The sequence below is a fragment of the Mustela nigripes genome, chromosome 3 (assembly GCF_022355385.1).
Source record: "Mustela nigripes isolate SB6536 chromosome 3, MUSNIG.SB6536, whole genome shotgun sequence".
Taxonomy (NCBI): Eukaryota; Metazoa; Chordata; class Mammalia; order Carnivora; family Mustelidae; genus Mustela; species Mustela nigripes.
In genome coordinates, this window is record NC_081559.1 from 37845600 (window position 1) to 37863510 (window position 17911).

The following is a 17911-nucleotide window of genomic DNA, read 5'->3' on the forward strand; positions in this document are numbered from 1 at the left end:
ATGCTGAACTAGAGGCTGAGGTTTGCATTAGAAAACTAGAAGTGGGTGGCTCAGTCTGTTAAGTGTCCCAACTCTTGGTTTCAGCTCAGGTCGTGATCTCAGGGTTGTGAGATCGAGTCTTGTGTCAGGCTTGGTGCTGGGCATGGGTCCTGCTTAAGATTCTCCCTCTTTTTTTCCCCCTGACCCTCCGTCTCTAAAAAAAATCCAAGCAAACAAAGAAGAAAGTTAGAAGAGCTTAGGCTAGAGAAGGCTGTGCAAATGTCCACTATTCTGCTGGCTATGTGTGTGTGTGGGGGGGGGGGGGGTCAGATAGGGCAGGAAAGCAGATGACAAGTTAGACACAGCATTGTGGCCTTCTGCAGAGCGAGGAGGGTGCCACCAGGATTCCGGTTCAGGCACTAATGACAAAGCCCGATTAGGACACTGAGAGCTGGAATCTCTGAGAACGTGATGGAAATGAAGAAGACGATGCTGTCGTGATGGACGGTCAAACAGATGAAATCCCCCAGGCCTTCTGGTCCCTAATACGAAGGAAAATTTAAAATAGCAATTACCCCCAAAACTCCTAGGAGAAAGCTCTGCATTTGTTCTCTGTCCCTTGAAGTTGTAAATCTTAGCAGGTCTTTGAAAAGTAAGTACCATGGGAGCTAACCAAAACATTGCCCACTGAGATTGAAGAGAAAAGGTGGGAAGGCTTTTTAAAAAAACAGACTGCTAAAAAAATAGTAATAATAAAAATAAGTAACAATGAGACCACTGCAGACATTCCTTTGTCAATTGCATGAGGATGAAGTCCCATCAGATCTCACTGCAGCCATTTTTAAGTCTCTTGCCATTTATAGAGGATTACTGTTTTACTCTGATGCTTTGGCAAAAAGCGTTCCTGCAAAAGTGCTTCAGCTTCAAGGAAATTCCTGGAAAAGACTTTGACAGGTTTCTGATAACTAAGATAATTTGCCTTCATGCGGGAGGGACAGTGATGAACATTTCAGGTGCTCCCAGAAGGCTACGTACATGCTTTACAAATATGTCCTGGGATGGCTGCTGGAGACCCGTCCCTGCTCCCCGCTCCCATTGGTAAGATGGGCTCATCATGTTGCTGATACAATGTTAACATACAAAGACTTGCCTCTGTTGCAGGACAGCTACAGGCTTTGCTGGAGCACCGGTAAGGCAGAGAATGGGCAGTGATCCCACAGACAAAGCAAGACCCAGGCACCCAAGTAAGGTGTGGAGCATCACGTGGTTGGGTAAGGTGCACCTTGTCCCAAAAGCTGTGATTAATAAGGTGCAAACTTATACAACCCCTAAGACTGTGAAAGAGGTGCAGGGCTTTGTAGGATTTTGGGGGGAGTTTAGAGGGCTTTTATTCTCCACTTGGTACAGTGCCTCAGTCTCTTAGGCCACCTGGCAAAGAAAGGGCATGTATAGGACTGGAGATCAGAGCAGCAAGCCACGTTTAAGAAGGTAAAAACAAGGGGCACCTTGTTTTTGTGTTTTTGGGGGCTCAGTTAGTTAAGTGTCTGCCTTCGGTTCAGGTCATGATCCCAGGGTCCTGGGATCGAGCCCTGCATTGAGCCCCACATCGAACTCCCTGCTCAGGGGGAAGCCTGCTTCTCTCTCTCCCACTCCCCCTGCTTGTGTTTCCTCTCTTCCTGTGTTTTTCTCTGTCAAATAAATAAATAAATAAAATCATTAAAAAAAATAAAAAAGGAAAAACAAACAAAAACTAGAAAAACAAAAAATCCCTAATGAAACAGATGAAAACTCTGGGGCATCTCTCAAGCAGGGCTACCGTTGGAGTTAGACGTGTCAGTGACTCCAGAGGTAGGGGTCAGGCACTGTGGCAGAGTCAACAAAGTGCGGGGGGTGCCCTGAGGATTTTGGTTCTAGTTCTGGAAGGAGGCAGAAACCCAAGGTACTCTCTAGAGCCGGTGGTAGTACAGAGTGCTCCTCTAGGTAAAGCCTTTCCCACAGCAGCCAGTGGTCTGAGTTCAGACCAGGTCTGGCTAGTGATTACTCACGAGGCCTGGAAGGACGTTTGGGTGCATTTTTAAGAGCCTAAGGCAGCCCTTGCAGTTTTTCGTGTCCCAGATTTCGAAGCACTGACACTCCTGGCAAGGATATGAGCCTCAGTAGATACAGCAGACTGGGTGCAGAGAAAAGCAAGTGATAGTACAGTGCTGGCGAAGAGGGAGAGGACCCGAGAGTGTTGCCGTTTTTTTTTGTTGTTGTTGTTGTTGTTGTTTTGTTTTGTTTTTTTAAGATAGATTTATTTATTTATTTGTCAGAGAGAGAGAGTGCACGCATACAAGCAGGGGGAGTGGTAGGCAGGGGGAGAAGCAGGCTCTCCACTGAGCAAGGAGCTGGACGTGGGCCTTGGTCCCAGGACCCTGGAATCATGACCTGAGCCAAAGGCAGAGGCTTAACCAAGTGAGCCACCCAGGTGCCTGGTGAATCTACTTCTATGTACCTGAAGTCCAAGGTAGCGTTAATTTCACAAATCTGTCCTTTCATTTAAATACTTTCCCTAGCCTCATCTTAAGCATTAATATCCGTAAAATCATGGTCACGATGTGTTACCTACATACTTGTATAATGCATATCAATAGAAAAGCCTAATTATTATTATTTTTTAAAAAGATATTATTTATTTCAATCTCAAGTAGGTAGAGAAGCAGGCAGAGAGAGAGAGAGAGAAAGAAGCAGGTTCCCCACTGAGCAGAGAGCCCGATGCGGGGCTCGATCCCAGGACCCTGAGATCATGACCTGAGCCGAAGGCAGAGGCTTTAACCCGCTGAGCCACCCAGGCGCCCTGAAAAGCCTAATAATTTTAAAGTTCATCAGCCTGTGTCTTGTTTTGTGGTTCCTGGTTCCCTTTCTCTCACAGCCCACACATAGCTGTCTGATACACAAGTTGTGAGAGGGCCCCAGGGTCTGCCTACAGGTCTGGTTCATGCGTGAGACAGCAGTTTGCTTTTCCTAAGGGGTGTTAGATGCAAGGAGGTGAAGAGAAATCCCAGGCATTCAGGTCAGGTTGGTATTTTCTTCCTGCTGTAGGCCCTCCTGACACTTCATCCCCAAGCACCAATAAAACTTCTCCCCCAGGTGGTTGAAAGCTTATATTTTCCATGGATTCAAATTCAAAGACGGATCAAGGGTGAAATGTAGCAAAATCAATGATACATTTCCGTCTTCACTGTAGTCTTCCAAGTGTCTTACATTATTCTTTCTGATAGAAATAATCAATATCCTCATGGAGTAACATGTGACTTCACAAGTAGAAGTTGTAAAAATGCCAGGGCTGTCACTAACTTGGAAATTAAACACTTTTCTCCTACATGTGTCTTAAAAAAAGTAATGCTCAGGTTGTGGGCATTGTATGATAATTTTGTTGGTTAATAGTGTAAATGATTTTTTAAGTCTTTAAGGAAATCAGTGATGATAGTAAACAAATCATTCAATATTTTTCTTGCAGCTATAGGTGTTTCTTCTTTTATTCAATATCTATTTTCCCAAAAAGGTGCTTGTAGGTCAAGTCTTATTTTAAATGTTCTCAGGGTGCTCACCAATGGAATGCCCAATGAATCCTTCTGAGGCTACCCGCATGCCGATATATTTATATACCAACTTCATTGTTTTACAGGTTTCTATTTAAATTTTATCACTTCCTTTAGAGCACAATACACTTGTAATTTATACTATTTTTTAAATATTTTGAGTGTCCAGAAATGGATCATTGACATTAAACATTCACACTCTATTTAAAAGTCAGCTCCATGTCATATTCTTTGAGAAGGTCACTAACGAATAAGACTAAGTCTGGGACTCCATGAACCGAGATGAGAAAGATCCAGCATTTTCTTTTGTCAGTCATGACCTCAGTCTTTATAGGAGCAAATATTTCTGATGAATCCAGTTGAAGAGATGAAATGTGAATGCTATGAACCTAAGAGGCAAGGAGTTTGGATGGGGGCAACTGAATCATTCTCTTCTTGTAGGGCAAGTGTTCGCTCCAGGAAAATGAATACAAGCTATTGTAGGACAATGTATAGTTTAAGGGAGACTCAGTAGACAGGCTCTTTAATTTTACGTAGGAGGTGGATGGTTCTCTTTTCTATGACTCTGTTTTCTATGATCACTTTTTCTGGATTTCTTATGTGTCTACCTTATAGCTTCCAGTCGCATAGGCACACCCAGGAAACCAATGAGTGAGATGTCACAGTGGGCTCCAACTCTTCAGCCTGTGGTTGCAGTGTTCTTGGACCTCTTTGCTCTGTCTTGCCCCCCGGCCTTCCTCCAATGTGTCTGTAGTTTCCAGTTTTCCTCTTCACTTTGATGGCAAGTTGAAGTTCCAGTGCTCTCTCTGGGACACCTGTGGCTCTTCCAGCCCCAGACGGTTTCTGTGACCTTGCTCACCAGGCAAGTTCCCCTCCTGACAACTATGTAGGCTCCTCTGCAGGAGATCAGTTGATTTCAATATACTGTGAAGACCAAAGGCCAGCATTAGGAAACTCCTAGGACTATATAAACCAGTGATTATGAAAACCAAAAAGTTGTCCTCTTCCCGGATGCATAGCAGCAGAGCATGTGTGACTGAAGCCAAGAGCACACATTGCTCAGGTATTTAGGTTGTGAGTCAGTCAGACCTGAGCTGGACTCCACTCTCCCCTGTGTGTTTATGTGGTCTGGGCATTAGCCGTACAGTAGGTGTGATGGCTGGACATATCAGAGGGTTATTGTGAGGATCAAGTAGACTAATGCCTGTGAAGCACATACTTGGCATGTAAGCAAGGGACTTCATTCTCACATGGTGAGAATGGTGTCATCCAACCCATTCTACCGCAGAGAGAAGATGGCCTGATGGCGGCCCTTTTGAGAGGCATCATAAATTAGAGGTTATGAGCATAACTCCTTGCCTAGGCGGCTCCGGGGGTTAAAGCCTCTGCCTTGGGCTCAGGTCATGATGTCAGGGTCCTGGGATCAAGCCGCGCATCAGGCTCTCTGCTCAGCGGGGAGCCTGCTTCCCTTCCTCTCTCTCTGCCTGCCTCTCTGCCTACTTGTGATCTCTGTCTGTCAAATAAATAAATAAAATATTAAAAAAAAAAAGCATAACTCCTGGGGTCTCATCACCTGGATTCAAATCCCAATGCTCATTACTTTGTTCATCTCTTAGTGTTACATCTTGGTGTCCTCTTCTGTAAAATGGGGAGAATGAAAAAGGAGGAGGAGGAGAAGAATATCTAGTTCTTGGGTTGTTGTGAGGTGTAAATGATTTAGAGCATATAAAGTCAAGGGACATATGCCTCCCAATGTGATGCATTGAGAGAAGGAGCATTTCTTCTGTGAGACTCTCAATAAAAAAACATACAAACTAAAGTTCATCAGGAAGAAACAGTAAACAACCCTAAACTAAGGAATGCTCCAAAAAATAACTTCTTTGTACTCTTCAAGAAGGTGAATGTCGGAGAAACTGGGTGGCTCAGTCAGTTAAGAGTCTGACTTTGGCTCAGGTCATGATCTCCAGGTCCTGGGATCCAACTCCAAGGTGAGCTCCTTACTCAGTGGGGAGTACGCTTCTTCCCCTGTCCCTGCTCCTCCTCCTGTTCATGTGCTCTCTTTCTTCACTCGCTCTCTCTCAGATAAATAAACGAAATCTTAAAAAAACAAAACAAAACAGAAAAGGCAAGTATTATGAAAGACAGACAAAGATCCAGATTGAAGGAGAAGACAGAGACATGATAACTAATGCAATGTGGGATCCCAGATTGTTTTCACCAGTGGCAGTACTAAATCTGATTCAGGTCTGGAGGTTAGGTAACAGTGTTATAACTTTGTTAAATTTTTGAGTTTGGAAATTGTACTTCAGTTACTTGAGAGAATGCTCTTGTTTTTAGAAAATGCTCACTGAAGTATTTAGGAGTAAAGAAGAATTTTGAAAAGTATGTAAAGTCCTTAGAAAAATGCCTGGCACTTAGCAGGACATGAGTGTTCCCTGTTATTTGCTAACTGAATTTTTTCCGGTGCCGAATTCCATTTAGTATCAAACAGTGTTATTGTGGCCTTCATTAACAATGTTGCAGGAAACTGGCTAATCTCACTGCTATTTTCTTTTCCTGTTTCTCTGCCTTTGGTTTTAGATCTTATGCAGTCCCAGAAAATGCAGAAGAACTACAAGGAGTTTCCTTTGCAGACTTAACATCTCTCCATTCTTGTTGCCCTCTGTGTAGAAATTGGCTTAGGAATGGCCTCACGACCCAAATCAAGCTAATCACTCCAATCCCAGTTAAGCTTGGGTTTAACTATTGGTAAAGAGCCATTCTCTGCTGACCTCCCTAAGTTGTGGGACCCAAGCCTCAAACTGCTGGGGGGAGCTTTTGCTACCACATCGGACATGGGAAATGGCTAACAATCTAAGGTTAGACAGAACAGAACCATGAGTTGGAAATACAAAGAAATGATGCCCTTATTTGAGCATCTGAGCCCAGCTATGCTTTCAAGAATCTGTGCTTTTTGTTACGTGAACCAGGGTGTGTTCTTGAATCCGTTGGGGTTAAGATCCTTCTCTTGCCCAGATGAGGATCCAGAATGACATGGGGCCTGTGTGTCTTGTGTTACTATTGATTCCATGGCTCCCATGTGATCCTGGATGGCGGGCCCCAATGCCTTGGGTAGCTAGTACTTGGAATGCTTGCATGGGTGACATTTCTTGCTTTTGAGTGGGTCAGAGGTCCGGCTGTGTTCCTACAGGCCCTGCAGAGAATCCTCTGGTTGACTGCTCTTGTCCTACTTCTCTCTCTGGATGTCTACTTTTTCTAATTGCCGACAGCAAAACAGTTGCTGTGCGTAAACCTCTTTTCATTTGTTCCGTCCAGGACCATGGTTCATCTGCTTCCTTTTCCTTACAAAAACTCTGCTTTGGGGATTAGAAGGGTTTACTCCTGGCTTGAAATTTGTTTTGCTTCAGGGCATTTTGTTTTGTTTTTATTTATTTGTTTTAAAGATTTTTATTATATTTATTTGTCCGAGAGAGTGAGAGAGAGAGATTGAGCAAGCAGGGGGAGTGGCAGGCAGAGGGAGAGGGAGGCAGAGGGAGAAGCAGGCTTCCTGCTGAGCAAGGACCGGATGCAGGACTCAATCCAATGACCCTGGGATCAAGACCTGAGCGGAAGGCAGATGCTTATCTGATCAAGCCAACCAGGTGTCCCAGCCTCAGGGCATTTTAAATAACACTGCAGATCTGTAGTAGATACTCTCTGTTTTGTTTAAATTTAGCTGAAAACTCAGAGGCCTGTGAGGCTCCAAAAGGATGAGATTTGTAGAAGTGCTTCATGAACTTGGGGGGATGAAAAGGGAAAGAGAGTCTCAGCATGAAGGCCTGAGGTTCAGAATTTAACATCTATGATCAGGGATGGCCCAGACCAAAGTTGTCAAACAATTAAGTGTCTTTGGAGCCCAACCCTTTCCGAGTTCAGTGGCTCAGCTCTCCCCTCCCTCTGTTCCCTCCAGGTGTTTTCTTGCCCATCAATCCTCTGACACTGACTGGTCCTCTTATCATTTTCAAGTGGGTCTTCCCCCCCCCCCCGCCCCCCCCGCCTGCCCGGCACCACCCCAACCCCACCACTTACCTTGACTGCTGGAAATGACATTCCTCATCCCTGGGCCAAACTGCCCACCTACTGAGTCCCCAGTGTCTTAGTGGCCATTATTCCTGGTCGCCAAGCTAGAACAGATAGGCATTTCAGAGGTTTCAGATCATGTCACCCTTCCATATGAAGTGCCCATGCCCCACTGCCTCCCCCAATCTGGCCTCAGTTTCCACCATTTATAGTCCTCTGCCCCTGCAGGCCTGGGCTCCAGCCAGATGGGACTTCCTCTCTTCCTCACACCAGTCTCTGATCGTGGCTTCACATTTTTTACTTCTGTGACCTTTGTCACACAATTCCCTTTTTTGGCATACTTTTATCCCTATCTTTTCCTGTCAGTTCTCTCCATAACTCAAGGGCACCTGGACCCTATTCTACCGCTCAGTAAGGATACTCTCTTTGATTTTTTTTTTCCTTAAGATTTTATATATTGGCAGGACAGTCGGGGGGAGGGTGGAGAGCACGAGCACACAAGCAGGGGAAGCAGGCAGAGGGAGAGGGAGAAGCAGGCTCCCGCCTGATGTGGGACTCCATCCCAGGACCCTGAGATCATGACCCAAGCCAAAGGTAGATGCTTAACTGAGTGAGCCACCCAGGCCACCTTCAGTAAGGATATCCTTGAGACCCCTTGAACTAACCCATCCCCTAGTCTATGGCTTGTCATTGCATTTGTCACATTCTAGCTTGTGGGATGGTCATTCATTTCATGTTTCAAGTTCCCCACTAGAATTTTCTCTAAGGGTCCAGGTTTGTCTTACTTCTATTTGCAGAGCAATGCAGTGAAGTGGGTATGATCATGGGCTCTGGAGCCGGGTTGCCTGGGTTTGAGGTCTGGTTCATCCACTGTATGACCTTGGGTATTATACTTAACATTTCTGGTTTCTATTTTCTGAGTAAATGGGAATAATAACAGCCCTTGCCCCATTGGATTGTGAGGATTAAATGAAATAATATATCTAGAGAAACAGAATAATGTGCTGCAGAGCATAGCTATTCCCAGGATTAGCTACCATCATCATCATCATCATCATCATCATCATTGTCTTACTCTCATTCATTCAACGAAACACTCACAGTGTGCAGACACTGTTCTAAGCAGTGGGTTACAGTGATGGGCCAGGTTGGGTCTCTTCCCTTGTGAGGTACCTGTTGGGAGAAGCGAGAAAAGATGCAAGCAGATGAGTGGACAAATAGATGGTCTAAATTCAGATAGTGATAAAGCAGAGAAGTGATAAGTGAAAAGATGACATGATAGAGTATTGGAGGCTATGGGATGTATTTTTGATCACTGTTAAATGGTACAACTGTAGATGTCTTGCATAGTCTCAATGTTCAGAAATGTTTGGGAAACATGAATAGATGAATAAACACTGAATTATAGTATTTCCCAGGGGCTGTGTTTATTCTCATCCATACTGGAATCTTGAGCAGCTCTTATGATTCAATGGATTATAGGCATAACAGAAGATGGGTGGGAGAAGGATACTCTGAGACCTGTTCTCCGTCTCCCTCCTTCCCTTTCATACCCTGTGGTTCCCTGGATCTCAGGTCAAGTCTGATTTCTGATGAAATGGTCCTTAAGTTCAGCTCTTTGGTTCTGGCTGTGTCACAGCTCCATCCAACTGGCTTAGGTCTCACCAGTTGGAAAGCAAAGGGGTAAGGTGCTGCTTTCTGAGCTGTGGAAGGAGCATGGCCAGAAAGGTACCCTTCTTATTTATTTACTCAGTCCCACAGAGCGTGGTAAGGATGTGTTCCTGAAAATCAGAACCAACTTTATGCAGAATGGATAGAACCAGCCCCCTTCCTCCACTGTGTAGCATACCTGGAAGGTTTTCTCCCCTAAAAATCACCTTCATGGAATCTTAAGAGCTTATCTTCTTAGGGCATTCATGACAGTTTTTATAACTCAGATGCCTTTGGGAGAGATCACACTTTCAATTGCAGGCAGCTGAGTTTCTCAGTTTCTAAGCAGAGAGCTGAGGGAAACAGACACAGGGCAGAGCATTTTGATATAGGAAGAATGTATCAAGAGTATGAAATGCTCTGGGAGCATTGGTGGCATCTCAGAGAGGGAACACCAGACAGAACTCCCAGGGGTGAAGGAGGTCAAGGCCAGGAAAGAGCAAGTGTATGGGTAAGGACAAGATAAAGAAGGCAAGGTTAGTCTGTGTCACATCTGGCTTAAGCCTGCTCATGCTGTGAATGCAAGGCCTGAGGCCCCTGTGTTCAGAAGCTCTGTGTGAGCCTGGTACTGACACTGAAAACAATTTTATGTCCTTTACCCTTCTGAAGTAGTTCCTCACGCAGTGGGAAAACCATATTTAATTATGAGTCCTGATGACACATTACCTATCCCAAACTGTCATCCAGTCCATTCTGGGTGTAGCAAAGCTAATTTCAGCTGATATTCTTAGTATGGCCATACAGGGTGTTAAAATGCTGAAATATTCGAATTGCTGACATTTCTGGGGAGGATGGCAGAGTAGGAGGGCCCTAAACTTCTCTCATACCATGGATACAACTAGATAACTAGATACAGCTAGATAACTTCCAATCCAAGTAAACAACCCAGAAAACAACCCAAAGACTGGCAGAACAGACTCTCCACAGCTCAGTGTATAGAAGAGCCTGGAACAAAGAGGGTAGGAAGGATAGAGATCCAGCTGGGAGCAAAATGGATCCTTATAACAAGCACCCAGATATAGAGAACACACTGAGAGAAGACAAATCCCCTTAACATTTGGCTTTGAAAACCAGAAGGGCATACTTTCATGAATTCTCAAAATCTGTGGCGCTCAACACCCAGAACTTCAAAAATCAGCAGGCCCTGCTTTGGGGGAGATGGAAGAAGAAAGGAACCTGAGTCCTTGCTTTTAAAGGAGACAATACAACAAATAGCCCCACAGAGATACAGCATAGAAGTAGCAGTTTGAAAAACACCTGGGTGATATGGGAGGGAGAACTTGTTTACTAATCTCAGAGCATGTGCTTGGAGGGGCAGGGATCATCAGAAGACTTCTCCAGGGATGAAGGAGCTGGCTGGCAACATTTCCGTCCCCTCTGCACAGCCAAGATACATGGACAGCTGCAGGAACCAGTGTAGGGCCAACACTTGCTACCTAACTTGCTAACATGCACCCCCCACACCTTTGTTCTCCTGAAGATGTGCCCCTCCACCCAGGCTGTGGCTCCAGGTCCTCTCCCATAGCAAACCCTCACAAACTTGCTAATGCTGCAAGCCCTCCCTTCTGCATTTTCTGTGGACTTGTCATCTTTAGTAAGTCCTTGTCCGGAGCGGTCCAAAGTGGTTTCACAATCCTGGCAGTGTGCAAACAGTCCTGACAGGGGTCAGCACCATTCCAAAGTGACTCCTACCCCAGGAAGAGGGGAAGGTAACCACACACACACACCAGTCTGATTGCAGCAATGGGCTGGGGGCAGATATCTGACTGCAGGTCTGGTCTATCAGCAAAAATTTTTCAGGGTCTAACACAAGGAAAGCATCCTGCAGTTCAGTGCTACTTCATCTTTGATAAACACATGGTCTGACTCAACTCAAGCCAAAGGTAACCCCAGGCTGGCCCACTAACACCACAGGGACCAAACCTTGCCCACAATAGGCAAAGAGAGCCATTGCAAATGAATGGACTAAAGGCAAAAGCAATTCAGTCACAGCAGTAGGGTGAAAGAAACACAAAGGAGACACACCTCAAGTGCCAAGTTCTGATGAACAGATCAGAGGGCACCACAGGAACTCTTCCTCATAAAGTCACTACTCTTAATAGCCGCGGATGTAGCTGACCTTCCTAACACATGAACCAGACACAGAGATTTAGACAAAATGAAGAGAGAGAGGATATGTCCCAAACGAAAGACCAGGACAAAATCACAGCAAGAGAGTTAAATGAGAAGGAGATAAGTAATATGCCTGATAGAGGATTTAAAGTAATGATCATAAAGATACTCACTGGACTTGAGAAAAGAGTGGAAGTTTCATTGAGACCCTTAACATAGAGACAGAAAACATAGTAAAGGACCAATCAGAGATTAAGAACTCAATAACTGAAATGAAAAATATGATAGATAGAATAGATAGTAGACTAGAAGAAGCAGAAGAATGGATAAGTGACACGGAAGACAGTAAAGAAAAGCAAGCTGGGCAGGTGGAAAAAAATAATGCAAAGTGAAAACAGACTTATGGAACTCACTGACACTATCACACATAATAACATTCACATTATAGGGACCCAGAAGGAGAAGAGAGAGAAAAGGGGGTGGAAAATTTATCTGAAGAAATGATCATTGAGAACTTCCTGAATCTGGGGAAAATAACAGACATCCAGATCCAAAAGGCACAGAGAGCCCTCAACAAAATCAACCCAAGGAGGCCACACCAAGACACACAGTAATCAAAATGGCAAAAAGTAATGACAACTGAAATAAGTCAAGGAGAGAGAGTCAATTATCATATGGTTTCACTTATTTGTGGAGCATAACAAATAACATGGGGAGATGGAGAAGAGAAGGGAGTTGAGGGAAATTGGAAGGGGAGGTGAACCATGAAAGACTATGGACTCTGAAAAACAACCTGAGGGTTTTGAAGGGGCAGGGGGTGGGAGGTTGGGGAAACAAGGTGGTGGGTATTAGGGAGGGCACGTAGTGCATGGAGCACTGGGTGTGGTGCAAAAACAATGAATACTGTTAAGCTGAAAAGAAATAAAACTAAACTAAACTAAACTAAAATATATAAAAAATAAAGTAATGGGGAAATAATCTAAGTATTTTAACATAAAAATATAATTCTACAGACCAGAATTTATAAACGGATATTCAATATCTTAAAAAAAAGTAATGACAAAGAAAGAGTTTTAAAAGCAGTGGGAGAAAAGAAGATGGTTATGTATAAGGGAAACTTCATAAGTGTATCAGGTGATTTTTCAGCAGAAACTTTACAGACAAAAGGGAGTGGCATGATTCAAAGTGTTAGGAGGAAAAAAATCTGCAGCCAAGAATACTCTATCCGGCAAGGCTATCATACAGAATAGAAGGAGAGATAAAGAGCTTCCCAGACAAACAAAAGTTAAAGGAATTCAATGCCTCTAAACCAGCCCTATAAGAAATGTTAAAGGAGACTCTGGAAAGCAAAGACCATGAACAGGAGTAAGAAAAATGAGAGGCACACAAGCAGTAAAATTCAGTGTACCTACAAAAAACAGTCAATGAATTCACAAAATAAAAGGATGTAAATTATGACACTATATACCTAAAATGTGAGGGCTGGGGGGAGAGGGATAAGAAATGGGTTCAAATTTAAGTGACCATCAACTTAATATAAACTGCTATATACATAAGATGCTATATAGAAACCTAATGGTAACCACAAATCAAAATCCAGTAATAGATATGCAAAAAATAAAGAGAAGGTCATCCAAGTATTTCACTAAAGAAAGTTAGCAAGCTGAGAGAAGATAGCAAAATAAGAAAGGAACAGAGAAGGGGTATCTGGGTGGCTTGGTTGATAAAGTGTCTACCTTTAGCTCAGGCTATGATCCCAGGGTCCTGTGATAGAGCCCCTCATCATGCACCCTGCTCTGCCCCTTCCTATCCCCAGCCCCACTTGCTCACTCTCTCTTTCAGGTAAATAGATAATTAAATAAAATCTTAAAAAAAAAGAGAGAGAGAGAGAGAAGAAAAGAGAATAGCTACAAAAATAACCATAAAATAGATATTAAAAAATGGCAACAAGTACCTACCTATTAATAATTGGTCTGAATATAAATGGACTAAACACTTCAATCAAAAGACATAGGATGACAGAGTGGATTAAAAAAACAAGACTCATCTATATGCTGTCTACAAGAGACTCATTTCAGACCTAGAGACACATGCAGATTGAAAATGAAGGGATGGAAAAGCATCTGTCATGCAAATGGATGTGAAAAGAAAGCCAGAGTAGCAATATTTATATTGGACAAAATAGACTTAAAAAAAAAAAAACTGCAACAAGAAACAAAAAAGGACAGTATATAATCAAAAAGGGAACAGTCCACCAATACGATACAATGATTATAAATATTTAGCACCCAAAATGGGAGCATCAAAATATATAAAGCAGCAAAACAAAACAAAAAACCATAAAGGAAGTAATCAATAGTAATATAATAACAGTAGGATACTTTAACACCCCACTTACATTTACAGATAGATCATCCAAATGGAGAGTCAACAAGGAAACTGTGCTTTGAATAACACATTGGACTAGATGGATCTAACTAATATATTCAAAATATTCCATCCTAAAGCAACAGAATGCACATTCACACATTCTTCTCAAGGACACATGAAGCATTATCCAGAGTAGATCACATATTAAGCCATAAAACCAGTCTCAAAAAAAAAAAAAATCAAAGTCATAATTTTCCAACCACAATGCTATGAAACTAGAAATCAACCACAAGAAAAAAATCTGGAAAAAAACCACACAAGTACATGGAGGTTAAATAACATGTTACTAAACAATGAATGGTCAACCAAGAAATCAAAGAAGAAATAAAAAAATACGTGGATTCAAAAGAAAATGAAAACACAGTGGTCTAAAGTCTTTGGGATGCAGCAAAAGGTATTCTAAGAAGGAAGTTTATAACAATACAGGCCTATCTCAAGAAATAAGAAAAATCTCAAATAAAAACCTAACCTTATACCTAAAGGAGCTAGAAAAAGAACAAAACCCAAAACCAGTAGAAGGAAGGAAATCATAAAGATTAGAGCAGAAATAAACAAAACAGAAACTAAAAACAAAAACAAAACAAACAAAAAAAATCTCAAAACAAACAAACAAACCAACCAGTAGAACAGATAGATCAACCCAGGAGCTGATTCTTTGAAAAGATCAATGAAATTGATAAACCTTCAATTAGACTCCTTTAAAAACAGAGAGAGAAAGAGAGCAGACTCAAACAAAATCAGGAATAACAGAGAAGTAACAATCAACACCACAGAAACACAAAGAGTAAAATGAGAATATTATGAAATATATATAACAACAAATTGGACAACCTGAAGAAATAGATAAATTCCTGGAAACATACAACCTCCCAAGACTAAATTGGGAAGAAATAGAAAATATGAACAGACTGATTATCAGCAATGAAATTGAATCAGTAATCAAAATACTCCCAAAAAACAAAAGTCCAGGACCAGATGGTCTCACAAGTGAATTCTACCAAACATCTGAAGAAGAGTTAATACCTTTTCTTCTCAAACTACCCCCAAAAAATAAAAGAGGAAAGTTTCTAAATTCATTCTGAGTCCAGCATTATCCTGAAACAAAACCAGATGAAGACACTTCAAAAAAAAGAGAACTATAGGCCATCTCTGATGAATAGAGATGCAAAAATCCTCAAAAAAAAAATTAGCAAAATGGATTTAGGATCTAAATGTGAAAACTGAAAAAATAAAATTCCTAAAAGAGCATAGGGAGAAATTTCTCTGACATCGGATGTGGCAACATTTTTCTAGATCTCTCTCCTGAGGTGAGGAAAATGGAAGTAAAAATAAACTATTGTGACTACATTAAAAGAAAATCTGCAGAGCAAAGTAATCAACCAGTAAAACTAAACAACAACCTACTGAATGGGAGAAAATATTTGCCAATGACATATTCAATAAAGGGTTAGTATTCAAAATATATAAACAACTTGCACAACTCAACACCAAAAAACCCCAAATAATCCAATGAAAAGTGGGCAGAAGACATGAACAGATATTTCTCCAAAGAAGGCATTCAGATGACCAACAGACACATGAAGCAATGCTCAGTGTCCCTCATCACCAGGGAAATGCAAATTAAAACTACAATGAGAAAAAAAAACTACAATGAGCTATCACTTCACACCTGTCAGAATGGCTAAAATCAAAAACACAAGAAACAACAAGTGTTGGCCAAGATGTGGAGAAAAAGGAACACATGTGTACTGTTGTTGGGAATGCAAACTGGTGCAGCCACTGTAGAAAATAATATGGAGGTTCCTCAAAAAGTTAAAAAGAGAACTACCTTATGATCCAGTAATTGTGCTACTGGGTATTTACCCAAAGAATATGAAATACTAATTCAAAGGTATACATGCTCCCCATGTATTGCAGCATTATTTACAATAGCAAAATTATGAAAGCAACCCATCAACTGATGGAAGGATAAAGAATATACATATGTATATATGTATGCGTGTGTGTGTAATGGAATATAACTCAGCCATCAAAAATGACATCTTGCCATTTGCAACAACACAGATGGATCTAGAGAGCATAACACAAAGCAAAGTAAGCCAGTCAGAAATGATTTCACTCATATGTGGAATTTAAGACACAAAATAAACAAGATAAAAAAGAGAGAAACCAAAAACAGACTCTTAACTATAGAGAATAAACTGATGGCTACCAGAGGGAAGATAGTGGGGGGATGGGTGAAATAGGTGAAGGGGATTAAGAATACGCTTAACATGATTAATATTGAGTAATGTAAAGAATTGTTGAGGGTGCCTGGGTGTCTCAATGGGTTAAGCCTCTGCCTTCAGCTCAGGTCATGATCTCAGGGCCCTGGGATCAAGCCCCGCATCAGGCTCTCTGCTCAGTGGGGAGCCTATTTCCCCCCTGCCTCTCTGCCTACCTATGATCTCTCTCTGTCAAATAAGTAAATAAAATCTTAAAAAAAAAAAGAATTGTTAAATCACTGTATTGCACACCTGAAACTGATATAACACTGTATGTTAAATGTGTGTAATTCAAATTAAATAATTTTTAAAATGTTGACACATTTCTATCATGGTTGGTAAATAGGAAAATAACTGCTTTCTGGCAAATACCCTTGCTTTACAAATATGAAATGCTTTGATACCTATGAATGCTGCACAAGTTAGCTATTATTCTGTACTATGCATTGAAACATTTAAATGTATCGGGTTAAACCATTTGCTACAAATCCACAATTTTTGTTATGTCTCAATGATGGGATAAAGTCTTCGTGCTGGGCTAGACAGGGCATAGGAGACCCCATGAGACCCCATGCTGACACACTTCACCCCACAAAAGTCCAGATGCCTGCATGCCTCAGTCTCCCATTTCCCTTTGTGAGGAGAAACAGGAAGAGGGAAGACAAAGGGAATGCCATAATAACTAAGCCCACAAGCTCTCCTCCACACCCACTCCATTCAGAACCAAGCAGAGCCTTAGTCCTGCAGAGACCCGTAGCAGTAGTTCAGAGAGCAGGTGCTAAGTGGTTTCTCCCAGATCTGGTGGCCCTGGAGTATCTGAGTGAGTGGAAGAATAAAGCCATCAGAGGAATTAACCCGAGGTAGAGGGCACTAGGACTGATTTCTCAGGGTCTGAGTGAGGACCAGGGCTTGGGTGTTGCGGGGAGTAGGCTGCATGGCAGAGCCTTGGTAACAGGTGGCAGAGCCTACAGGGTGGTGGCACCTGTAATGGCAGCAGAAAATTGGCCAGCATGACTCAAGAACTTCCTAATATCTAGGGTTTTTGGGAACAAAATTCTAAAGTCTTTGAGTGATTTCAGGATGACATAAAATAATGGCTGTAGATAGAATTCATTTTTAAAAGGCAAAGGAAAAAGGTGCCTGAGTGGCTCAGTGGGTTAAGCCTCTGCCTTCAGCTCAGGTCCTGATCTGCCTTCCACTCAGCAGGGAAGCTGCTTCCCCCTCTCTCTCTGCCTGCCTCTTTGCCTACTTGTGATCTCTCGCTCTTTCTGTGTCAAATAAATAAATAAAATGTTTAAAAAAACAACAACAGCAAAGGAAACAGTCAACAAAACAAAGAGGCAACCCACGGAATTGGAGAAGACATTTGCCAATGACAGTACAGACAAAAGGTTGACATCCAGGATCTATAAAGAAATTCTCAAACTCAACACACACCAAACAGATAATCATATCAAAAAATGGGCAGAAGATATGAACAGACACTTCTCCAAGGAAGACATACAAATGGCTATCGAACACATGAAAAAATGTTTATCATCACTAGCCATTAGGGAGAGTCAAATTAAAACCACATTGAGATACCACCTTACACCAGTTAGAATGGCCCAAATTAGCAAGACAGGAAACAACATGTGTTGGAGAGGATGTGGAGAAAGGGGAACCCTCTTTCACTGTTGGTAGGAATGCAAGTTGGTGCAGCCACTTTGGAGAACAGTGTGGAGATTCCTCAAGAAATTAAAAATATCATGCTTAGCGAAATAAGTCAAGCAGAGA